Source organism: Sapajus apella, unplaced genomic scaffold, assembly GCF_009761245.1.
Source record: "Sapajus apella isolate SASKATOON/1434 unplaced genomic scaffold, GSC_monkey_1.0 scaffold59, whole genome shotgun sequence".
NCBI classification, from domain to species: Eukaryota; Metazoa; Chordata; class Mammalia; order Primates; family Cebidae; genus Sapajus; species Sapajus apella.
In genome coordinates this window covers 13,258,203-13,284,686 of record NW_022436999.1, presented here as the reverse complement: position 1 = coordinate 13,284,686, position 26,484 = coordinate 13,258,203, and the positions used below count along the sequence as shown (strand labels likewise).

The window sequence follows — 26,484 nt, the reverse complement described above, 5'->3', positions numbered from 1 at the left end:
AACTGCTCTAAGTGCTGGACATAAAAGGGCAAGCAAGTCACACATGAACACCATACAGCCCAATGAGGTATGCAGAAGAACACACACACACACACACACACACACACACACACACACACATTATCAAATGGTGTGAAAAGGCACCATTATGGAGGAAGCCCAGTGAGTTATGGTGCACAGAGGAGTGGTGGCTAACCAAGACATGATAAAGAGGGTCAGAGAAGGTTTCCCGGAATAAATAGTGTCTAAGCTAAGTCTTGGCAAATGAGTAAACTAAGTCATACAAACTGTGCGTGCATATGGGAGTGAAGGCAGGAAAGAGAGACGGGAAAATGGACTGCACATGGAGAGTCTTTAAGGCAAGGGAACATAAAGACAAAAGTCAGAGTGCTGAGTAAAAAGCTGGAATGGTAATATGGGGGTCAGGAGACTAATTAAAGTAGAAAAATTAATTATTTGAGACCTATAGGACTTGGTGGGGGGCACTATAATTTATTGAGCACTAACTATGTTCTAAATACTGAACTATCTAGTTAAGTATGTTCTTTCATTTAATTCTCACAACAATCTTGCAATCTAGGGATTATTATTTCTACTTCACAGATGAGGAGGCTAAGATTTGGAGAGGTTAAGTAACTTGTCACACTGCGTATAAGTGGTGGAGCTTGGATTGAAACTCAGGGGGATCCAATTCCAACACCCAGGGTTCTCAGCCAGGTTATTTTTATTATCTATTTACATTAGAATTTTATATTTAAGATACAAATCACAAGAAAATAAATTCTTACAATGTTTGGAATTCTGTTTTAAAGGCATCCAGCCATGAAGAACATAATCTGGGGTCAACATATTCAGCCTCCATTCAAACCTTTAGTCCTACTCAACTTTCAGTTCTCCAAGACACCTCTCTGATAAGCCCTACTCCCCATTTAATGCTGCGTTTGGTGCCACTGTGTATACTTTTATTATTCTCTTTGTTTTCTTGTTTGCTCTGCAACTAGCCTGGATGCTTCATGAGGGCAGGTTCATCATTGTATCATTAGTACCTAGCACAGTGACTGATACGTGGCAGACAGTCCACAAATATCCATTAAATAAATAAGCAAACCTTATGCATCAAAGTTAACAGGAAAAAATTATTGGTGGAATGTACACTTATGACTAATTGTCTTCAACTGGAAGTGGAAAGCAATTTTAGCTAGTTTTTGCACAGAAGCTGTAAAAATTAATGAGTCGTGTCTTCTGTGTATAGCAGATCCTCAGAAAGCTCTAAGTATACAGCAAGTGCTACTGTTCTTTTCTGTGATATATAAATAACCTTGAAAACATCATCATCATTTGTAACTGCAGTGGCAGCAATTAGAGAACAGTTCAATTAATTATCAGTAGTTTTATGGCCTGAAAGGTAAGTCAAAATTTGAAGCAAAGAAGCATTACTGAAATTAATGTGAGAAGCCCAAGTTTAGGTAATTTTTACCTAATCGATGATTAGAAAACACTTTTGAGGGCAAAGGACACATACACAAACACAGTATGTGTTGATCAAAGAGGAGGCAGGACAGCATGAAAGGTTGAAGTAAAAAGCAGCAAAGAGTAGCTCTGTTGACCTAATGATCTTCTTTAAAAATCATTTGGTGTACTGACTAAAAAATTTCTGGATCCATCCCCAATTAATCAAATCCGAATTGCCAGGAATGAAGCCCTAGTATGCGCACCTTAACAGGTTCTAAGGTCATTCTTAAACACTGAAAAAATAGTAAATCACTACTTCTTAAATCCAAGAAACATGAGAAATAACCACAGCATTGACAAGTGCAGAGGGTTAGATATACTTGTTCTCTAAGAGGTATGATGGTAGCCCAAAGAGGTTTTCTGGGAAGGCATTTTAAGTTCAGATGATGGGAACAGATTGGTTATAGTCAGCATACCCTACTTAGCAAAGCAGAGCTCACCCCAAATCTCCATGTGCACCCTGCTCCACTCTTATCGATCACACCAGCCCACACCTTCCATGTGAAGGCATCTGGCTCCCACCTCAGGGTTGTCTGCAGGTCTTGCTCTTCCTCCTTCTGATGTGCTTTCCGACCCTCTTCCTCCAGAACCCCAGCCTCTGAATTCCTCTATACCCTTAGGTACCAATATTTGACCTATGTTGATACAATACATTCACAGTGGTAACATCTCTGAATTTAAAAGACAACATCAGTTTGATTTTTCTCAGATTTTCAGCCTCTAACAGGCAGAGGCTCTCTCTATTTTATATTCATTGTAGGATATTCAAGATATCTTTTTCCAGGGATGCTGGTACCCCGTTGCTCTGGCCAATGAGGAAACCATGGTTATAATCTGGTAATAAAAACAGTAAGTAGAGACACAAGAAAGATCTACTTTTTTAAGGAGCTATGGGGAGAGATTCATGATTTGAAATGTAGCTCAAGGAATCAGATACTGCACTAAGTGGATATAGAATGATGGAAAATGAAACAAAACAAACAAACAAAAAGATTGATATTAATATTGGAGATTTTTGATCACTAAACAAACAAACAAAAATTCTGGTCCTGAGACAGGAGATGCAAGGAGCAGGTGTAATTATTTTTTGAAAGATGATATGGACCTGCCTTCCACAGGTAAATGGAAAAGCATTCTACATTGGCTTTCTCTTGAGTGGATTCAAAGCACTTGGCACGTACCCATCCTTCTAGCTTCCAAAGGTGGCAATAACTCAGGAATCATGACCTCATTTAAAATAAAGTGAGAAAGTGACTAACTACCCCACTCATGAAAGGCAGTAATGTGGATTTTAGCTTTGCAAGGAAATTTCCTAGCAAACCATATGGCCCATTTCTGTCTCTTAATGTTAGAACAGTCCCCTAAAATAGTCTGTCTTACAAAAATAACATTCTTTTCCCACTCCAAGGACCTTGGCATCTAAATGCTATTCTAGGCATTTTAGAAAAATAAATTAGTCAAAGCTATTTACAACAATGACTAGCAGGCGGTGGCCTGAGATGGGAAGTTGCGCTTTAATTGCCAAGAAGGGAACAAGGGCGTCACATAAACCCTGGAAAGCAAGCCAAGAGACAAGCCCTGTTCTGGGGGTCTAGAGGATTTGGAAGGCTGCCAAAGCTTGGGCAGTGGTGGTGGCGGTGCGTGGGGAATGTGAAAAGGGGTCTTTTCTCCAAAGTTTTATTTAAGGGTTGAATGCTAATGCTTAAGTGGCCTAGCTCAATTATTTTAGCTTCTTTGGCCTGGCCTAACAGCAAGCAAGAAGCCATCAATGAGCTACAAAACTTTTCATTTTTCCTACAGGCTGGAAAGTGGTCTTTTTAAAATATGTTCTGGATTCCACTGTCTGAGAGAAGAAAATTGATTTAAACATTTAGGTATCTACAGACAGTATAATCCATCAGTATTACTGATTCGGGGGCCAGTGCACTCAGATTGCAGATTGCAGCATCCCTGTTTCTCCACCTTGTGACTCATCCTTTGTAAATTCTGAAAGCTGGTTGCTTTTTCCCACATACAGAGGTCCAGCATGGGCCACAGCACATGTTGGGACCTCAAGAGCTGGAGGTTCCTGGCTGGTCTCCCAGGCACAGAGGCACAGGCCTCCCCTCTCACTACTTTCCCCTCCTCAGCCTCCACTGTCCCCATCATCCTTAGGATCACTGATGTGGAAAAGACTTTAACAGACTGATATGCTGTTCTTCAGGTTTCTCAAAGTGTCACCACAGACCATCTGGTTCAGAAGCAACAGAGGAGCTGGTTAAAAATGCAGCTTCCTGGGCCTCACCCCAGGCTTACTGAGTCAGAATGGGAAGCTGGAAATGTACATTTTTAACAGGCTATCCAGGTGATTCTTATGCACATATAAGTTCAAGAACCACAGATATAGGTGCAAGGTCTTAGAATCTAACTCTATTGGGTTTTTGAATTCAATTGTGATTTCAAAAACGAGGGGATAGCATCTGAATCCTCTTGGCTCCTGGGGTTTGGAGAGTGAGAGATTGGATTGTGAGCAATAACAGTGACTGGAAAAGACTGGGAACAGGTAGGAATCTAGTAGAAAAGGCCAAGATAATCCCCAACTTGACATTTTGTATAGAGTATTATCATGTGTAATTGTTAGGTTGGCTTGGGTATGAATTAGAGAAGTATTCTCAATTTCCCTGTTAAGCATCAGAAATTGCATAGGTGCTCTGAAATGAAACCATGGTACAGCTCTCTCTGCTAAATTGAGTTACCCACTAAACAAACAGAGCCACCAATGATAACCCACACATCATCTGACTTAGGTTTCATCTTTGCCATCGTAACAATGTTTGTAAAATAAGTCTGGAGACTGGGGCTCTAACTTTTATCAATCCGAACTCTACCCATCTCCAGCTAAGATCATGAGGTCTTTATTTCTTCTCTATGCCTTAATTTCCCCAACTGTGGGATGAGTCTGCTTATAGTACCAGTCATAGGTACCTTTTAATGGTTATTAAAGAGGATTGAGCAGTGAAATAGCAGAGTACAATACAGGTGTTAATATTAGTAATTACTTTTAATAATTCACTGTTAATCATTGTCACTGCAAACATTAACAGTGATCAGACCTATGAGAAGAAGCTGAACTGTTTAGCTCAAGTGAAGCCTGGGGATGACTTCTGATTTAAGTTATTCACACTCAACCTATCACTTATTGCCACAGACACTTCAAAGTTCATAGTTCTTTGGAATATCACATAATTTTCTGGAGCTGCCACACAGACTGTCTTAAGATGACAGTGAATCTTCCAAATTGTTCTCATTTTATCTTAGGTCTAATAGGTTGGGGTTTGTTTTTCTTATTAAAAAAATAGAACCTCTTAAAAAATCTAGGTCAAACTTATCAACAAAATCTAAATAAGGCTCAGTATGTTCTGCAACCTTTACAACATAGCAACAATGAAATTTCACTGCAACTGCTGCCCTCAGATCCAATAGCATTTACAATACCTCTGACAAAATGTGTCTATTTCCATGGTACCTGTTGCCATGGGAGCTGAGCTGCTCCTAGAACAATCATGTTAGTAACATAGCTCTTAGCTATTGCCTTCTAACAGCTTTGCTCTGGAAAAAAATGGGATACTTTGTTTTTTAAAGAAGTCATAAACCCCTCCAAAATAGACAATTGTTGTTTAATTGCACTAAAAAGGAAAGCGTAATCCCTCTTTCCTTCCATACCAGTTAGAGAAGCATTTCTTGTTTCTTTATTCTAGAGAAGCATTTCGAAGTGAAACCAAGCAAAACGTAGGGAGATGTGCTTTAAATTCCATTTTAAAGTGATTTTTGCATAGAAGTTAAATAAAAAAGGAGATAGCTGTGCTTGTTTACAATAAGGTTATCTTTACTACTTCTAGATAATCAATGAATTCACTGTAAAATACAAGGTTAGTGCCAATTCCCAATTTCCCAATGAACCCAAATACAAGACTTTATAGCATGCTTTATTACTTCGTGTGTCCAGGCATTGCCACATAAAACTGATGGAAGCATAAATTGGTATTACCTTTCTAAAATATGATTTGGCAAAAGGAACCTTAAAATGTTCACATGTTTTAGTGTGGTAATTCCATTTCTAGAAATCTATCCCAAGAAAATAATATGAAATGAACACAAAGCCTTATAAACAAAGATACTCAATGGAGTGGTATTTAAAGTTTTTTAAAGCTAAAATCTAAATGTTGAACAATAGAGAATGTGTAAGTAAATAACTGAAAAGTTATAGGCATATTTATGCTGTCATGAAAAACTATATTATGAAGAGTTTTTAATAACTTGGGAAAATGCTTATCATTTTAAGTAAATAAAAGAAGTATATGAATTTATATAGCCAACATAACAAGTATGCAAAAATATGTATAGACATAATAGAATATATGTTGAAATTTTGACAGTGGTGGTTGAATTATGGGATTACAGGTATTTTGTATTTTATAAGTTTCTATATTAATAGTATGTGTGTGTCTATCAGTATTTCCCATTTTCTCTTTTTCTCTGCTTCTCTTTCCTTCTAAGTATTCATAAAATACAGCTAAAAATCTATTTTATTATTTCCATATTAATTAAATACATCTTAGCATTCCACATGTACCAATCCATCAAAAACTTACCAAGCATTATTTGCTAGAACAATTCTTAATTTAGACATATAAACAGATATTTTCTCTAACAAAAAAGGTCACTTTGTTTTTAATTTACTTGATTCTTGATTGATATTTTTTATTCTATGAGTTACTGTCTCTCAATAGAAAATCATTCTGGGCCAGGCGCGGTGGCTCACGCCTGTAATCCCAGCACTTTGGGAGGCCAAGGCGGGTGGATCACGAGGTCAAGAGATCGAGACCATCCTGGTCAACACGGTGAAACCCCGTCTCTACTAAAAATATAAAAAATTAGCTGGGCATGGTGGCGCGTGCCTGTAATCCCAGCTACTCAGGAGGCTGAGGCAGGAGAATTGCCTGAACCCAGGAGGCGGAGGTTGCAGTGAGCCGAGATCGCGCCATTGCACTCCAGCCTGGGTAACAAGAGCGAAACTCCGTCCAAAAAAAAAAAAAAAAAAAGAAAATCATTCTGAATCTTAAAAAATGGTAATTTGAAAATGCCAAAATGTTCTCCATACTATTTTTTTCAACCCTTTTTTCCAGCTCCAATAATAATTATCAACAATGAGTGTCAAATCAATTCTATCCCAAAACTATACACTGCAGTAGGCACTGGGAAATAATAAATCTGGGTCACTAATATTCTTTGTTTTCTGCTGGGCTCTCTCACTCATGCTTATAGTTACTACCAGACATGGGTACCACCAATTCTGAATCTTCAGCCTGGACCTAGCTCTTGAGTTCCAGATTCAGGTCACTAACTCCTTACTAAATAAATCTTCCTGAATGTCTCCTAGGCATCTATAAATTCATTTTCCCTGTATCACCTTCTCAGATCGTGTTCCACTAAGTAGCTTTCTCTTTCATCCAGCTAATCAAATCAAAACACAAGGATCATCCCAGATTTCTTTTTCTGTATCACTGTTCCCTTCCCCTACCCTCAAACCTTGATTTCTACTTTCCAAATCTCTCCCAAATTTATCCTCTCAGCTGCTACAACTTTAGTTTATAGTTTAGACCCTCATCACTGCTCACTAGATTTTTTAAATGATCTTCTAACTATCCTCTTGGTTACCAATCTCTCCTTCACATGGATAAATTTTTCTAAATATAAATCTGATCATGGTACTACCCTATACGAAGCTAGAAGATCCAGCATGTGCTTCTTAATTTGGCTCCTTCTTCCCATCTCCCCATCTTCATCTCCCATGGCTTTGCCACTGACATACTTTCCAGAAAAACGGAACTAGCCTAATTCCCTGAATCCACATGCTATTTCACCCTTTGGGGACTTTACACACATTCTCCTCTTCAACTGAAATCCTCTCACCTGCTCCATATTTCAAGACTTAGCTCAAGGTTCAACTCCATTTGTCTTCCTTTCCTTGTGGCATTACTATTTCTGGTACACATTCTCATGATTATTTTATTTATTCGACCAAGAATTATTACAAATCCAATATTATACCATGCATTGTGCTGGCTACTGGGTAGACCGGCTACCTTTGCCCCCACAGATGGATTCTATTTGCCTTTCCTGTCCTTGATGATTTGCACCTATGTCTCCTTGAATTGCTAGAGGGCAGGAACTGACCCATGGTCATCTTTGTATCCCCCAGCTTCTGGCAAAAGCAGATGCTTAATAAATGTGTACTGAACCAATGGAAGGAAACAGAAGGTTACACTAACAGAACAATAAAACTTAACAAGTATAAAAGTAACTCATAACTGCCAATGAGTAATGTTTGACACTTCATAAAAGAGAAACAGTTCTATGTTTCTAGGGAACAAAATCAAATATATACTGATAGAGCACGTGGTTAAGCATTGCTTAAAAATGCTTTGAGGATATAATTAGATAATTTATGAGTTTCCTCGTAATTCTACGATTAAAGTGGCTGATCATAGAGAATATACTTAGTCTCACTGTAGTCCACTTCAGAAACTATGGTTTCTAATCTGCATGTACTAATTTGCCTAATAGAAATCTTACTTATAAGGTTATTCAGCATTTAAGAGTACAAGCAAGAGAATGGAGAAGCAATTTAATTTGTACCTAGTGGAGTGACATTTTGGCTTTTGGTTAATATTTAAATGTCAACTGACACATGGTATTTGGTGACATTCACTATGGTTGATGTCTGAATCTGCCAACCCCATTTCTCCTTTGTAAGGCATTCTTTTGGTCCTATACTGAAGCTTATTCCAAACTCAACCTCATGTTCTCTTTCTGTTGGAAATCACAAACTGGCATCACCCCATTGCTTTTATTTAGCTGAAAAAGTACATTAATGAATTTAAATTTATATGAAAGTAAGTATTAATTTTTGTGTGTTACAATGACTTATTTTCTGATCTAAATATTTCCAAATCACCCTGGGACAGGGAAAGTGAAATATGCATTTGTAATATAATTGACATGGAAAATATATTTTGCAGATTTGAAATGATGTGGATTCAATACACATCTTTATCTGTCAATTCAGTAGGCATTTAATACTATGGTTTCTTTTGTTTTTTATTTAACATTCTTTTAGAAAATTGAAAAAAAATAAAAGAAAGAAAAAAGCTTAGTTAGAATTTGTCTCTGGCCAGGCTCAAAACACTTTGCAATATACTTGTCTAAGATCCATTCACTGTAGAATTAAATGTCACAAATGATAGCTTTTTACCACAACTTCTGAGAACTTTCTTTGTTTTTCAAACCAGGTGAGCCAAGTTACAGATCTGTTTATTTATTTCTATTTCCTGAAAGGTTAGATCCTAGAGTATTTAGTGTTCTATCTCCATAGTAGGTCCCTTGAAGGGCTCCTTTCTCTTGCTTTAGAATTAATCTCTTATTTCCCTAACATCTTTGGTTTCAGGTAGTTGACCTTATTAGTCAGATAAGAGTTTTGGACTTTTGTCTGCCATGAAAGAAAACTGGTGTTCTACCTAATTTGCTTTTCTTTGGTTTTCCGTACTTGCCAAAGCCAGCTCCCTTCACTATGAAGAGTACTCTGGTGTTTTGAGAGTCTTCGTGTGATTCTCATTATTAAGGATTGCCCTTTGAGTAAATGTCTTAAAAGTAGTAATTTTAGTGATTGACTTACACAGGCTCAGATGGCTTCTGCATTTAAAGTTTTATAATGACCAAGCAAAATATACACGGTGCACTTTCTGTTTGCAATGTTATAATCACAAAAGGAGAAAGACTTTGTTAATTTTAATTAGAATAAGGCTTTTTAGAAGTTAAATTCTCCCTCCCTTCACCTCACTCTTACCTTTTTCTTTCTTTTTTTTTACTTATGGTGGTTACTATGATTTACTTAAATGATCTGTTTCATAACTATTTCTAGGTTTAGTAATTTTAAGTAGTTCCTGTTATATAAAATTTAAAAACTTTAGTACATTTTCACTATCATTTATATCTTTTCCAGTTACTAATTTTTCACATTACTTTTAGTGCCAAGATTTATAAAATTTACATATTTTTCAAAAGTTATAATTATGACTTCTCTACTTTATCCACAAGATGGTTCTAAATTTTATGGCAATATATAGAATTATTGTATTATCCTGATTTAGATATTATTTTCTATAAAAATAAAAAGGATGTTTAGGCTCAAAGAAAGGAAACTGTGATCTCATATCACTAAATCCCCTGTCACGTAACAGGAAAAAGCTGTAAGCATTAAGATTCAATAAATTCTCTACTAATTTCAACTTTCTTCATGTTTTATAGGTCATATTCAGCTACTACTCCTTCTTATGTTTTATATTTTACTCCATTCTCTTCCCTGAATTTACTTTTGTTAGGATTACCTCCTTGAGAAATTTTTTTGTATAAGGTACTTGAGCAATAAACTTTCAAAGTCTAAATGTCAGAAAATATCTTCATTGTTTATATGAATAACAGTTTAGGTGGGTATAGAAGTCTAAGTTCAAAATAGTTTCTCCACAGAAATCTGAAATCATTGTGTACTGTCTTCTCATGTACAGTGCTGCTGATGAGAAATATAATATCTGACCGATTCTTATTCCTTCATTCCTGTTCTTCATTCTTTATTCTTCCCACTCTGGAAGTTTTAAAAAATATCTTTATCCCATGATAAAGTGGGATTTATCCCAGGGATGCAATGATGGTTCAACATATGCAAATCAATAAATGTAATTTATCACATTAACAGAATGAAGGACAAAACCCATATGATAATTTTAATAGATGCAGAACATGTATTTGATTAAACTTAACATTCTTTCATGATGAAAACTCTCAACATATTAGGAATATACTATGACACAATAAAGGCCATATGTAACAAACTCACAGCTAACACCATACTGAATGGGGAAGGTTGACAGCTTTTCTTCTGAAACATGGAACAAGACTAAGATGACCACTTCTGTTCAAATAGTACTAGAAGTTTGCCAGGCCAGTTAGGAAAGAGGAAGAAATGAAAGGCATCCAAATCTGAAAGGAAGAAGCTAAAGTGTCCTTCTTTGAAGACAACATGAACTTACATATAGAAAAGTCTAAAGACTCCACAAAAAAAACTGTTAGATCTAATGAATGAATTTAGTAAAGTTGCAGGATACAAAATCACATACAAAAATGAGTAGCACTTCTATGCACTAACAGTGAATTATCTGAAAAATAAATCAATAAAATATTCCCCTTTACAATAACTACAAAAAACATATTAGGAATAAATTTAATCGAGGAGGTTAAATTTATATCTCTACACTAAAAACATTGATGAAAGAAATTGAAAAATACACAAATAAATGGAAAGAGATCTCAAATTCATGAATTAGAAGAATTAATATTGTTAAAATGTTCATCCTACCCAAAGCAGTACAATCCCTGTCAAAACACCAAAGACATTCTTCAAAGAAATAGAAATAATAAGCCTAAAATTTGTATGCAACCACAACAGACCCCAAAGAGCTAAAGCAATCTTGAGCGAAAATAACAAAGCTGGAGGCATCACACTATCTGACTTCAAAATGTACTATAAAGCTATAGGAACCGAAACTGCATTGTACAGGCATAAAAACAGACAGATAAACCAATGAAACAGAACAGAAAGCCCAGAGATAAATCCATCCATTTATGGCCAACCAATTTTTGACAAAGGTACCAGGAACACACAATAGGGAATGAACAGTCTCTTCAATAAATGGTGTTGGGAAAACTGGATTTCCACATGCAGAAAAGTGAAATTAAATTGTTATCTCTCACCATGTACAAAAATCCACCAAGATACATTAAAGACTAAACATAACACTTGAAACTATAAAACTATGAGAAGAAAAGTTAGGGAAAACGCTCTGTGACATTGGTCTGGGCAATGATTTTTTGGATATGACCTCAAAAGCACAGGCAACAAAAACAAAAACAGAGAAATGAAATAACAAATTTAAAAAACTTCTGCACAGCAAAAGAAACAGTCAACAGAATGAAGAGACTACCTACGGAGTAGGAAAAAATATCTGCAAACTATACCTCTGATAAGGAGTCAATATTCAAAATGTATAAAGATTCATTGTTTTCCAAGATGGTGAATGCTAAGGCATGTCTCAGCCAGTTGGAAATATCGAGATAATGCATTAAGATCAATACTGAGCTTTAATTCACGAAGTAAATGAAAATCCACCAGAATTATAAAGGATACCCCAGATCTCTAGGAGGAAAATATGGGCAAACAGCCCTTGTGACAGTGTCTGTCTGATAAAAGTGAGTGAAGTCCCAGCACATGAGAAGGGTAGACAGCCCACTCTGTGACTCACCCTTCCAGAAGGAAGAGCACTTTGTTTCTCCAAGCCCTGGAGATAACTTGGGGAAAGGCCTGGAAATGCTGTGAGGGAAAGACACTGAGAAAAGCTGCAGACACTTCCCCAGGCCTGGAACCAAGGACAGGACACCATTTTTAATACAGGCACATTCAAAGGCAGCCATTCTTTAGTGATCTGGCAGCATGGTCACTTAGCTATTTTATAACTGTCTTAGTCCACAGACTGGAGTGCCTGCTCTGGAGTTGGGAAGTGGCCTCTGCAACCAGAGCCATGGAAAGTGCTTCAGAAGTAGGTGCTGGAATTGTGCTTTCTCTTATTGTAGGCCTGGGGTGGGAGGAGAGCCACTCTAGCTGCATCTCATCTCCTGAGTGATGAGACTTGTAGCCAGGGCTAGCTTGGCAACCTGGAACCATTGGACATGCATCACCACTGGGTGCTCCAGGCTTCTCCCCTGAGATCATGGTGGCAGGGTCCTCTCTGCTCCATCCCCAGGCAGAAATACAGGCATTTGGAGCAATTGCTTGCCTAGGCCAGGAGCCTGAACCACACCACCCTTCATGGATATAGATCATGGTGCAGGAGGACCCTCTCCACTCCATGCCCAGGCAGATCTTCAGGGTTTCAGAGCACCCCCTTGTCTGGATCAGTAGTCAGAGCCAGCCTATCCTTCCTGTGCATAGATCATTGTACAGGGGTGGCCCTCTCTGCTCTACATGTAGGCAGATCTCCAGGCATTCAGAGTACCTGCTCCCAAAGAGGAGCAGGCTGAGTCACTCCATCCTTCCTGTGGAGAGATCCTGGTACAGCAGGGCTGTCTCCATTTTATGCCCAGGTAGATCTCCAGGCATTTGGTGCACCTGCTCACCTAGTTCAGCAGCCTAAGCTGCCCTACCCTTCCTATGCAGAGATACAGGTGCAAAGAGGTTTCTTCCATTTCACACTCAGGCAGATCTCCAGGCATTCAGAGCACCCACTTACCTGGATTAGCATCCTGACCCACCCTACCATTCCTATACAGAGATCCTGGTGCAGGGGGAGCCTTCTTCACTTCATGCCCAGGCAGATCTCCAGGCATTTGGAGCACCTGCTTGTTTGGTTGGCAGCCTGAGTCACCCTACCACTTGTGTACAGAGATCTTAGTGAAGGGGGGGCCTTCTCTGTTTTGTGCCCAGGCAGACCAGACATTCGGAGAACCTTTTTGCCTGGACTGGCAGTCTGAGCCACTCCACCATTTCTGTGCAGAGATATTGGTGAAGGGTACCCTCTGTGCTCTATACCGAAGCAGATCTCCAGGAATCTGGGGCACCTGCTCACATGAAACAGAAGCCTGAGCTGCTCCACTGTTCTTGGCAGAGATCCTGGTGCAGCAGAGTTCTCTAATGGTCCATTCCCAGGCAGATCTCCAGCCATCTGGAACACTCACTCTCCTGGATTAGGAGTTTCAGCCATTCCGCATCACCATGCAGAGAACTTGAGGCAGAGGAGGTTCCGCAGCTCCAAAACTAGGCACACCTCTGGGTGTTTGGTGGCTGCTCACTGGGTTCTCCTTTGATGCTGGTGCTTGTGCATGTCATTAGAGGGGCTGTAAAGAAGCCTGCCTGATCCAGCACCACCCATTTGCCACCTGCTCCACCCCTTCCAGGGTTGAGCAGGCGGCTCAGACCAATATACACACCATAAACCAGCCCATTGCTTGAGGCAACAGAGAACTCCTCCCAGTAAACAAGGATCTACTCAACCACAGCGGCCAAAGACAGCTCTTACCCATAAGCACCATCTACTGGCTTGTAGGTTGAACTGCATAGCCCTATATAAGACCTGTCAACAGAAGTGCAGAGGGCTATAGAAGCAAAGCCAAAAGACACTACCCAGCCTTTTCTACAATTATATCCCCCAGGGAGGGGGAGAAAGGGAAAGGGAAAGAAAGAAAATAACAATAATATTATAGGGAAAGAAAGAAAAAGAAAAAGTCCCAACCTCACAAAAGTAATGACAAAAATTAGAAACACCAGCATCTCCAGATGAGAAGGAACAAATGCAAGAATTCCAGCACTATGCAAAATCTGAATGCAGTTACACTATCAAAAGATCACATTAGCTCTCCAGCTATGGTCCCTAACCAAAATGGAAACTGAGAAATGACAGGTAAAGAATTAAAAGCATGGTTGCAAGGAAGCTCAACAAGGTCCATGACAAGGTTGAAAATCAACACAATGAAACTTCTTAAGTAATCCAGGGAATGTAGGAAGAGATAAACATCCTAAAAACAACAATAACAACAACCAGAACTTCTAGAATTGAAAAACTCATTTAAGAAATTTCAAAATACAACTGAAACCTTCATCAATAGACCAGACCAAGCAGAAGAATTTCAGTGCTTGAAGGTCAGCCTTTTTAACTAACACAGTCAGACAAAAATAAAGAAAAAGGAACTTTTAAAAATTGACAAACCCTTTTAGATATGTGAGATTAGGTAAAGTTACCAGGCCTATGAAATAATGGCATTCCTGGAGAAACAAAGACAAAGTCAACAATCTAGAAAACATATTTAATGGAATAATGCAGGAAAATTTCCTCAATCTTGCTAGAGAACTAGATATCCAGATACAAGAAATCCAGACAACACCTCTGAGATACTATACACAATAAACATAACAAAGGCATATAGTCAGCAGACTGTCAAAGGTCAATACTAAAGAAAAAAACTTAAAAGCCAGCTAGAAAAAAGGGTCAGAACATGTACAAAGAGAACCCCATCAGCTAACAACAGACACCTTACAAGCCAAGAAAGATTGGGAGCCTGTTTTTAGCATTCTTAGAGAAAAGAAAATTCCAACCAAGGACGTCATATCCCACCAAACTAAACTTCATAAATGAGAAGAGAAATAAATTTTTTTTCCAGACAAACAAGCACTAAGGGAATTCATTACTACTAGACTAACCCTACATGGTATCTTTGAGAGATTTCTAAACATGAAAACAAAAGAATGATACCTGTTACCACGGAAATAAACTTAAGTACATAGCCCACAGTCCCTATAAAGCAGCTACGCAATAGAAACTACGAAGCAATCAGCTAACAACTTCACAGTAGGATCAAAACCTCACATATCAATATTAATCTTGAATGTAATTTTCTTCTTTTTTTTCTTTTTTGGTAGAGATGGGATCTTGTTACATTGAACAGGATACTCTTGAACTCCTGACCTCAACTGATACTTCTGCCTTGGCCTCCCAAAGGGCTGGGATTACGGGCAAGACCCACCACACCCAGCCTTAACCTGGAATGTAAATGGCCTAAACACCCCACTTAAAAGGCACAGAGTGGCAAGTTGAATTTTAAAAAAAGTACATCTGCTGTCTTCAAGAGACTCATTTCACACATAATGACATACATAGGATCAAAGTAAAGGGTTGAAGAAAGATCAATCATGCAAGTGGAAAACAAAGAGTGGGGGGTGGTGGTGGTCACTATCCTTATATCAGATAAGGATAAAAGAGGGCATTACATAATTATGAAGGATTCCATTCAACAAGAAGACTTGACTATCCTAAATACATATGTACCCAACATTGGATCATCCAGATTCATAAAATAAGTACTTCTAGACCTACAAAGGACTTAGATAATAGTAAGGGATTTCAACACCCTACTGACAGTATTAAATAACAGAGGGAAAAAACTAATAAAGAAATTCTGGGCTTAAACTCAACATTTGACCCACTAGGCCTAACAGACATCTACAGAATACTCCACCAATCAACCACAGGGTATATATTGTTCTCAGCTGGACAAGAAACATACTTCAAGACTGACCACATGTTTGGCCATAAAGCAAGTCTTAACGAATTCAAAAGAATCTAAATCATACCAACCACACTCCTGGACCACAGTGAAATAAAAATAAAAATAAAAGATCTCTCAAAATCATAAAATTGCATGGAAATTAAATAGCTTACTCCTAAATGACTTTTGGGTAAATAACAAAATTAGGGTAGAAATAAAAAAAAATCAAATAAATGAAAACAGAGCCACAGCATATGAAAATTTGTGGAATGGAGCAAAAGCAGCACTAAGAAGAAAGTTTATAGTGCTAACTGCCCACCTCAAAAAGTTAGAGAGATATCAACTTAATAATCTAACATCTCACCTACAGGAACCAGAAAAACAAGAACAAAGGAACCCCAAAGCTAGAAGAAGAAAAGATATAACTAAAATCAGAGCAGAACTGAACAAAATTGAGACCCAAAAATCCATGCAACCCAAAATCCTACCAGACATACAAAGAAGAGCTGATACCAATTTTACTGAAACTGTTCCAAAACATCAAAGAGGGACTTCTAACTTATTTTAGGCACCATCACCTTGATACCAAAACCTGGCAAGACACAATGAAAAAAGAAAACTACAGACCAAATATTACTGATGAACATAGATGCAAAAATCCTCAACAAAATAGTAACAAACCAAACCCAGCCGGTCATCAAAAAATTAATTCACCAAAATCAAGTGAGCTTTATTCATGGGACACGAATATGTCCCATGATTTATATGTGAATCAATAAATATGATTCATCACAGAAACAGAATTAAAAACAAAAAACATGTAATCATCTCAATAGAAACAGAAAAGGTTTTGGATAAAATCCAACATTGCATTACGATAATAATCCTCAAAAAAACTAGAGGCATCAAAGGAACATACCTCAAAATAATAAGAGCCATCTATGACAAACCCACAGCCAACATCCTATTTAACAGGCAAAGCTGGAAGCATTCCCCTTCAAAACTGGAAGAAGACAAGGATGCCCACTCTTACCACTCCAACATAGTATTAGAAGTGCTAGCCAGAGCAAACAGCTAAAAGAAATAAAAGGCATCCAAATAGAAAAAAGGAAGTCAAACTATTTCTCTTTGTACAGACATTGTATATATACTCTCTAAGTATAGACAATAGAATTCTATACTTAGAAAACCCTAAAGACTCTGCCAAAAGATTTCTGGAACAGATAAATGACTTCAGTGATGTTTCAGGATAAAAATTCCATGTACAAAAATCAGTAGCATTTCTATACACCAATAACATTCAAGCTGAGAGCCATATAGGAATGCAATCCCATCCATAATTGCTGCAAAACATTAAAATACCCAGGAACACATCTAATACCAAAAAGGTGAAAGCTCTCCACAAGGAGAACTACAAAGCACGGCTGAAAGAAATTATAGATAACATTTAAAAATGGAAAAATATTCCATGCTCATCGATTAGAAAATCAATATCATCAAAATAGCCATTCTGCCCAAAACAGTCTAAAGATTCAGTGGTATTCCTATCAAGATACCAATATCATTTTTCATAGATTCAGAAAAAAAAATTTTTAAATTCATATGGAACCAAAAAGAGCCTGAAGAGCCAATGAAATCTTAAGCAAAAAGAATAAAGCTGGAGGCATTATACTGCCCAACTTCATACTATTAGGCTATAGTAACCAAAACAGCATGGTACTGGCACAAAAATAGACACATAGAAGAGTGGAACAGAATAGAGAACCCAGAAATAAAGCCACACACCTACAGCCATCTAATATTCAACAAAGTTTAAATATCTTAAATAGAAAATAAATTATTCTACTAAAAAGGCAAAAATAGGCAATGAGGAAAGGACTCCCTGTTCATTAAGAGGTACTGGCATAGCTGGCTAGCCATACGCAGCAGAATAAAACTGGACCCCTATCTTTCACCATCTACAAAAATTAACCTAAGATGGATTGAACATCTAAATGTAAGACCTCAAACTATAAGAATCTTAGAATACTGTAATCCCAGCACTTTGGGAGACCAAGGTGGGCAGATCAGATCACCTCAGGTCAGAAGTTTGAGACGAGCCTGCATGGTAAAACCCCGTCTCTACTAAACATGGCAAAGCCCCGTCTCTACTAAAAGAATACAAAAACTTGGCCAGATGTGGTGGCAGATGCCTGGAATCCCAGCTACTCAGGAGGCTGAGGCAAGAGAATTGCTTGAACTTGGGAGGTGGAGGTTGCAGGGAGCTGAGATCACACCACTGCACTCCAACCTGGGCAACAACAGCAGAACTCTGTCTCAAAAAAAAAAAAAAAGGAATCCTAGTAGAAAATCTGGGTAACACCATTCTGGATGTCGGCCGTGGGGAGGTCCTCAAGAACAATTGCAATGAAAACAAAATTGACAAATGGGACCTAATTAAATGAAAGAGATTCTTCATAGCAAAATAAATTTCAATACAGTAAACAGATAACTTACAAAATAGAAATATTTGTAAACTACACATCTGACAAAGGTCTAGTATTCACAATCTCTAAGGAACTTAAACAATTGAACAAGTGAAAGGCAAGTAACCCTATTAAAAATGGGGAAAAGAAAGATATGAACAGAAATTTCTGGAAAGAAGACATACAGGCAACCAACAAACATAAAAAATACTCGACATCACTAATCATCAGTAAATGTAAATCAAAACCACAATAAGATACCATGTTTACCAGTCAGAATGGTTATTTCTAAAAACTCAAAAAACAACAGATGCTGGGAAGGCTGTGGATAAAAGAGAATGCTTATATACTATTGGTGAGACTACAAATTAGTTCAGCCACTGTAAAAAGCAGTTTGGAGAGTTTCTCAAAGAACTTAGAACCACCAAATTGCAAAGACTCACAGAAATAGCATTTAATTAATACCTCCCTTAACTCTCCTCCACCTTATTCAGAGAAGCATCTTCTTTTAGAGATTCAAGCAGAACTACTAAGTGAGACATGTTAAGGAAGTTTGAAGAAAAAGAACCATAAAATTCAAGAGGGGGGAGTTGATAAATACAGTGAGTTCTAAGTTTCTCTTCAAAGATTCATTATGTCAGTATGTTCAGTTTCCTTGTACTTTGTTCTCCATTTTAAAATTTAACTTCCTCATCTCCTTGCCCCTAGTTTCAGTAAACAACTTTCCCACCAGCTGTAATCAGTAGTTCACATCTGTTCCCTTGGTCACCTGCTCCGTCCTGAGTCACCCGGTCACCTGCTCTGACTTGAGTTACCTTTAGTCACCTGTTCCATAACCGTCTTTCCCGCTGAAACTGTTCAACCCACCACTCTAGTTCTAACCCCTGCTCTCTTTAAAATAGCCTATTGGAATTATCTTAGACTGTGTGGTTCAATCCTAGCCAATCGGGGAAAGACACAGCAGTAGGGGCTACTGGTGTCAGGGATAAGAACCCCTTCCCCTCCCTTGTTCAGGTATGCTCTCACCATTGCTCCATTTGTGAGATGCACCCTTCTATAGAACTAAATTGTCTTTGTGAAAAGATTTTTTTTTTAAAGACAAAAGGTAAATTCTGACCCAGATGTGGAGAAACAGAGCCCTTACGCATTGTTGATAGAAATGGAAATTAGTACAGCTATTATGGAAAACAGTAGAACAGCCCTTCAAAAAATTAAAAATAGAACTACCATATTATCTAGCAATTCCACTACTAGGTATAAATCCAAAGGAAACAAAATCAGCATATTAAGACATATCTGCACTCACATGTTTACTGCAGTATTACTCATAAGAGATAAGATATGTAATCAACCTAAGTGTCCATCAGTGAATGAATAGATAAATAAAATGTGGTATATACACACAACAGAATATTATTCAGCCATGCAAAGAAGGAAATACTATCCTTTGCAACAAAATGTATAAAACTGAAGGGCACTATATTAAGTGAAATAAACTAAGCATGGAAAAACAAATATTGCATGATCTCACTTATATGTGGAATCTAAAACAGTTGATCTGACAGAAGTAAAGAGTAGAATGGTGGTTACTAGGGGCTGAGATGGTTGCAGGGGGAGGTTGGGAAGAATGTTGGTTAAAAAAAATTAAAAATTTCAGTTAGGTGGAATAAGTTCAAGGAATTTATTGTACAACATGGTGACTATAGTTCATAATATATTGTATCATTGAAAAATGCCAAGAGAGTGAATGTTAAGTGTTCCATCAGAAAAGTGTTAACTATGAAAGATAATGCTTATGTTTATTAGCTAGATTTAGTCATTCTACAAAGTATATATATTTTAAAACATACATACAATTTAATCTGTCAATTTAAAAATAAAATAATAAAACAAAAAATCTTCATTCTTACAGTTCTGAAATTTCTTCTTTTTTTTTTAATGGTGAAAAGATATACATATATTTAGAATTAGCCAGCTGGACTCAGTTTAGATGATCCCAATTTTGTTGGCAACATCCAAAGCATTGTAATCAGGAGCCAGTCGAACATATGCCTTCTTCTCTCCATCAGGCCGAATCAGGGTGTTGACCTTGGCCACATCAATGTCATAGAGCTTCTTCACAGCCTGTTTGATCTGGTGCTTGTTGGCTTTAACATCCACAATGAACACAAGTGTGTTGTTGTCTTCTATCTTCTTCATGGCAGACTCAGTGGTCAGTGGAAACTTGATGATAGCATAGTGGTCCAGTTTGTTTCTCCTGGGGGTGCTCTCCCGAGGATATTTGGGCTGCCTCTGGAGTCGCAGTGTCTTGGGCCGCCGGAAGGTGGGTGACGTGCGGATCTTCTTTTTTTTGTGGCTGTGGACACCTTTCAACACTGCCTTCTTGGCCTTTAAAGCCTTTGCTTTGCCTTCGGCTTTAGGAGGGGCAGGAGCTTCCTTCTTCGCTTTCGGCACCATCTTGTGAAAAGGGTCCCTGAAATTTCATTAGATTATGTCTTGCTGTGCATTTTCTTCTGTCTACCTTAATACTTATTAAGGTATTCTCAGCCTGAAGATCTGTGTTTCTCCAAAGTGCAAGAAAATTTTTCTTCTGTTATTACTGGTATTTTTTAGTATTATTACTTCTTCCTATACACTGTTCCCTGATCCTGAAATTCTGATTAGATGATGGTCTTCCTAATGTGGCCTCCTCTTATCTTTTTCTTTGGTCATTATTCATATAATGAATAATGTCTTTTGTTTTACCTTTCTGGGAGAGTTCCTTAATTTTAAATTCAGATCACCAGCTTGGTTGTCAGAGTTATCTGTCATTCATACTATTCAGTCCTATTCAATGAATTTTTCTTTAATCATATTTATAATTTCTAGGAATTCATTTTCTTTTGACTCATTCACCTACAGTTTGTTTCATTTTGTAGTTGAAATGTCTTTTTCTAATCACTGTATGGATTCTAATTACAGCTTCTTAAAAATTCTTCCTCCACCTATATTCTCTCATTATCTCTACTTGGTTTTAGAAATGTGCACATACAAAGGCCCCCAGCCCACCTTGCCTGTAGTCTTTGTTAAGCTGTGCGTCTCTCTGGACTCTCATGGGATAAAGTGTACCAGGAGCTGGTACCTTGGACTGTGGTTTCCCCTGTATTCTTCTGCCAATCAAATCTCATCTTCTTGCTGTTTTCCAGAAATTCTTCTAAAGTTCTTTTTCACTGATTTCAGTATTTCATATTTTCCAGTACCTATATAAATTTATTATGTCAAAAATATTTTCTGTCATCTCAATAGGAAAATGGAAGGGAGAAGAGGTGAATGCAATTGCTCATTTTGTGATTTTCAATGGAAGGCTCCTCAAGCCTCTGAAATGGAACCATCATTTTATTCACACATATCTGCTCCTGGGTTTGCTATAAATTAATTGCAATATGAGGGAAGTTACTTCACATCTTTTTTTCAGTTTTCTTCATTTTTAAAGCAAAGAAGGTTAATAGCGATTTCCTAAATTGCTTCCTAGAGTTAATATTTAAGGATTCTAACATTTTCTTTAGTATCCTAAGATTCTGCCACTATTTAAAAATCAGAGTGTTTGGCATAAAGTCCAAATACATCTCTAACACGGAGATGCGAAACCTATGTGGATTATCTAACTAGAACCCTTTTGACTCCCCATTAATTTTTCTCACACAAAAATTTTGTGGGAATAAGAAAAACATTAGCAAAGTGATGGCCTCTGCAGTTCTTTTTTGTTGCAGTTCCTTCTGTTGCCCAGACTAGAGTGCAGTGGTGCAGTCTTGGCTCACTGGCAACCTCTGCCTCCCAGGCTGAAGCGATTCTCCTGCCTCAGCTTCCTGAGTAGCTGGGATACCTCCCGGCTAATTTTTGTATTTTTAATAGAGACGGGATTTCGCTATGTTGGCCAGGATGGTCTCGAACTCCTGACCTCAAACGATCCAAATACTGGGATAACAAGTGTGAGCCATCGTGCCCAGACAGCCTTTGCAGTTCTTTAGTCACCAAATATTTATTGATAATTTCTATTTTAAGCAGACAAGAGTGCTGCTGTCTTCTATTCTGGTGGGAGAGTCAACGAAGAAGCAGAGTTTCATTACCTAATTCAGAGAGAGAACTAAAATAGGGTAATGTGCAAGCAACTAAACTGATGGTGAGTTTAGATTTAGTGGTCATGGGAGCCCTCTCTGAGAAGGTGACATGTAGGCTGAGAACAGAATAACAAGAGACAGTGGACAATAAAAAGATGAGGAAAGGAGAGAATGCTTGGAAAACAGAACAGGAGTGCAGATGCCCTGAAGCAGGGACAAACTCAGAGTGCTAGAGAAACATGAAGTTCAGCATGGCTGGAAGATGGTGTATGAGAAGGGGAGAGGTAGAAAATGAGGCCAGAGAGTGAGGCAGGGCCACAGCAGGGGGCTCAGATTTTGTTCAGAGAGCACTGGGAAGACAATGACTGGTTTATAACTGGTGGCTGACGTAGTCTGATTCACAATCTGTACCTGCCATGTGGAGAACACCCTGTCAGGGACAAGAGTGGAAGCAGGATGACCACTAAGAAGCAATGAGCCACCTTTAATTATTAGGTAGTTGCTACCAGCTGAATATTTGCCATGACTCCCCTCTCCCAATTTTTAGGTGGAAATCTTAACCCCAATGTGGCAACATTAAGAGGTGCGACCTTTGAAAATGGAGGTCATGAAAGGTCATAAAAATGGAGACCACATGAATGGGCTTAGTGAGAGCTGGCTTTCTCCCTCTGCCCTTAAGCTTGGACTTCCAGCCTCCAGGGCTGTGAAAAATAAATTTCACTTGTTTGTAAGCCACCCAGTCTATGGTATTTTGTTGTAGCTGCCCAAACCGACAAGACAGTATTATTAAAAACAAATATCAGTTTTTGCATAACTTATCTTTTGTAGCATTTGTTATAATATTAGCAGACATTTATATGTTCATTTAATCTAATAAGCCTCCTGGTTTTTACTTTTTTATTTTTGTTTTTTTATTTCCATAGGTTTTGGGGGAGCAAGTGGTATTTGATTACATGAATAAGTTCTTTAGTGGTAATTTCTGAGATTTTGGTGCACCCATCACCCGAGCAATATACACTGTACCCAATTTGTAGTCTTTTACCCCTCACCTCCCTCCCACCCTCACCATCCCACCAGATCCCAAAGTTTATTGTATCATTCTTATGCCTTTGCATCCTCATAGCTTAGCTCTCACTTACGAGTGAGAATATAAATGTTTGGTTTTCCATTCCCGAGTTACTTCACTTAGAATAATGGTCTCCAGTTTCATCCAGGTCACTGCGAATGCCGTTATTTTGTTCCTTCCTGGTTTTTACTTTTTTGTACAAGGTTTACTGTAACTCTGGACTCCAAGTACAATTCAATATGAATGCTGCTGTCCAAAGTTTTCTTGTGGCTGAGTTTTCCCTTGTAATTCTTTGAGACAATGCTACTACAGAAAAACATGTACCCAATACAAGAATCCCTGAGAATCCAAACAAAGGCTTGTCTATGCCACAGCAGATGAATGTGTTTACTAACAACGGAAGTCAGCCTGCTCCACGGCAGCACATCTGAAGATGACTTCTCTGCTGGACTCAGACCCTGCTCAGAGTATTTTAGTTCCCTTTACCTTTGTCCATATCTCAATTTGGTTTAAAGAAGATATATCTAAAAAATGGTCCATTTGGGTTCTGAAATTTTACTTTAATACCAAATACCACCTTTCAGCATAGGGTCATTTCCTTTTCCTTCTTTAGCCAGGTGTTTCATCACTCAGCTCTTATTCCTCAGTTGGCCGTTCACAACTTTGTTTTCTAAATCAGGATTTTTTTAACTTCAAAAAATATTGATTCATGATAAACTCTTAGTGAAAGTAATGCTAGTGTAATAATTTAAAGCATCAGATTACCCATCTGGAAGTAATGAGAGTCATACTTCTAGGCACACGGGAAGAGGGGGAAAATTGCTTCCCATGGGCATAAATAATTGACAAACGCTCTAAGAATGGAAGGCAGAAATCACATACATAAGTGTGTATATGTACTTACATATACATGACATTTTTTTTTTTAAGAATCAGAGATTTATCACAATGTATTTTATATGACAAAGCATAATTAAATACCGTTTTTAAGAAACATGATTTTCAGGCTTCTGGAAGTGATTCTGAAAATTTGCATGGTGCAAAAACATTAAAGCACATCAATTACAAAACTGAGAAAATTCTATATGGTGTCTTACAGCCTCAAAGCTCAGGTTGAAAAGAAAATTTCTGTTATATTCTTATACCTTCTGTGCCATTCAAAATTTGTTGCTAAGTTTCCAACATTATGGATCAATTTATCCTTAGGATGTGCAAATAACTGGTTATACAACTCAAAGTAGCTTGACAAACTATTTCAACAAGTAGGTTACACCAGCTACTTGTTCTCTCCCCAAACCCAACACTAGAGAAGCCACAGAAAGAAAAATGAGGCTGACAGATCTCAGAAACTCATATATAACTGGGAAACTATTCAAGAGGGAGTGGTTGGGTCTTAGTGTGGACAGCAAACAGCACCCCTGCATGGGAAAAGTAGGCAGCCACAGACAAAGGACAGATGGCATGGGGCTTCTTAGTTTTCTTTTCTCTGTATTGCCTTGAAGTATGTTACTAGAGACAGAAAAACAGCAATACCAGTTTCTCAGAGTAGCACTAGAGTATTCTGTCCTCCTTCATGGTGGAGAGAAGTTCCCAGAGAGGCAAGGGAACTTGGTGTCATGTTGAGTGATGGGGTGAGGAAGTTAGGTTGTGAGGTGGTGGGCAGGAGGAAAAAGCAAGCTCAGACTGTAACCCCAGAGCTTTCCATCTGGAAGAACATTCTGATTACCACTCTCTAGGCTTATGATAAAAGACTGATGGAAAAGAGGGTGAGGATGTGAACAAACAACTATATAACCTTCATCCTGCTTACCATCCACTGGCTTTAGGCTTGGCTATGGCACAGGCTTTGGCTAATGGAATGTGAGGGAACAAGATGTTCATTTACCCCACTTGAGCAGAAGCTTAAAAGTGACTGTGTGGCTTGGCTAGGGCCTTTTTGTGCCATCCTTGTATCAGGACACCATGTCCTAGACAGGGGCTGCTCCTTTAGCCTGGGTTCCAAAATGAAAACACACATGGAGCTAAGCCAACCTGAGCTGAGCCCAGCAGACTTTGGCAGAACCAAACCCTGATGTATTATACCAAAGAAAAACTATTTCTCACTGTAGCCCTGAGGTCTGGGATTTATTTGTTACAAACTAGAAAAAGCTGAAGAATTCACTGATTTAATAGGTGAAAAAACATTACCATGTCTTTTATCCATATAAATTGAAGATAATTCTTTATTTTTCCAAGAAATATTATCTGACTTTATTAATCCCTAAAGCTACCTTTGATTATATCAGCACAATGCTATATAGTGATATTATATTTATATATACACATATACATACATACATGATACATACACACATATATATCAGAAAGATTCTAGCACTCTACATACTGTAGTCTGTAAACTCTATAAAAAATACTCAAATTATATGTTGATCTGGCCCCAAATATTTTTATATGCATGTAGTTTTTTATATATGTAAACTATGTAGTTTTAAAAAATTTGTTTTTTTAGGGCACTCATTTTATTTGTGGCTTCCCTGGAGATCTAGACAGATTAAGCAGGTGATTTTGTTGAAGTTAGAGCAACTATTCAGCTAAGTTTCCAACAGTCACCTAAGTCTTAAACTTCTCTATTGTCAAAGGCAATTTAATACGTGCATTTACCTGCCTGGCAGCAGACAAGGTCAAGTACCTTTATGCTGAGGAAGTAAGTCAAATGACTGTGCTTTTAAAAGATGCAGGCTCATTGCTAAATGGCAGGAACACCCTTGACTAAATGAATGACTTGGCCCACAGCAGAATTACCTTGGTGTCTTCAGATTGCTTACTGCGCAAGTCACTCATCATCCTCAGAGCTAAGACACCGCTTAAAAGGTCAGTATCATAATCTAATAAGTGAAGAAGTACTTTTATATTCTCAGGTCTTTGTTGTAAGAAGATAGCAGCTTTTAATTACTTTACTTTTTTATTTTTTAAAGGAGAAAGTCTGTTGCTGAATTGATTGTCCTTGCAGAGACACTACATGGAAAATGCTATTTACTATAGCTGCATGAATGAATCCCAAGGGCAGGGCTGGCAGGAGGGGGAACAAATTCATTTGTTGTCAGCAACATACTACTAAATTTCCACCAAAGTGTGAAGTTTACTGTGACTTCCAGGC

The 26,484-nt window shown here is 38.0% G+C and overlaps 1 protein-coding gene and 1 pseudogene across 6 annotated transcripts in view; both read right to left on the bottom strand.

The window, feature by feature from the left end:
• Positions 1-26,484, bottom strand: part of RTN1 (reticulon 1) — a 468,840-nt gene that overhangs the window by 76,993 nt on the left and 365,363 nt on the right. The window lies entirely within an intron of this gene.
• Positions 20,151-21,982, bottom strand: LOC116528705 (annotated as a pseudogene).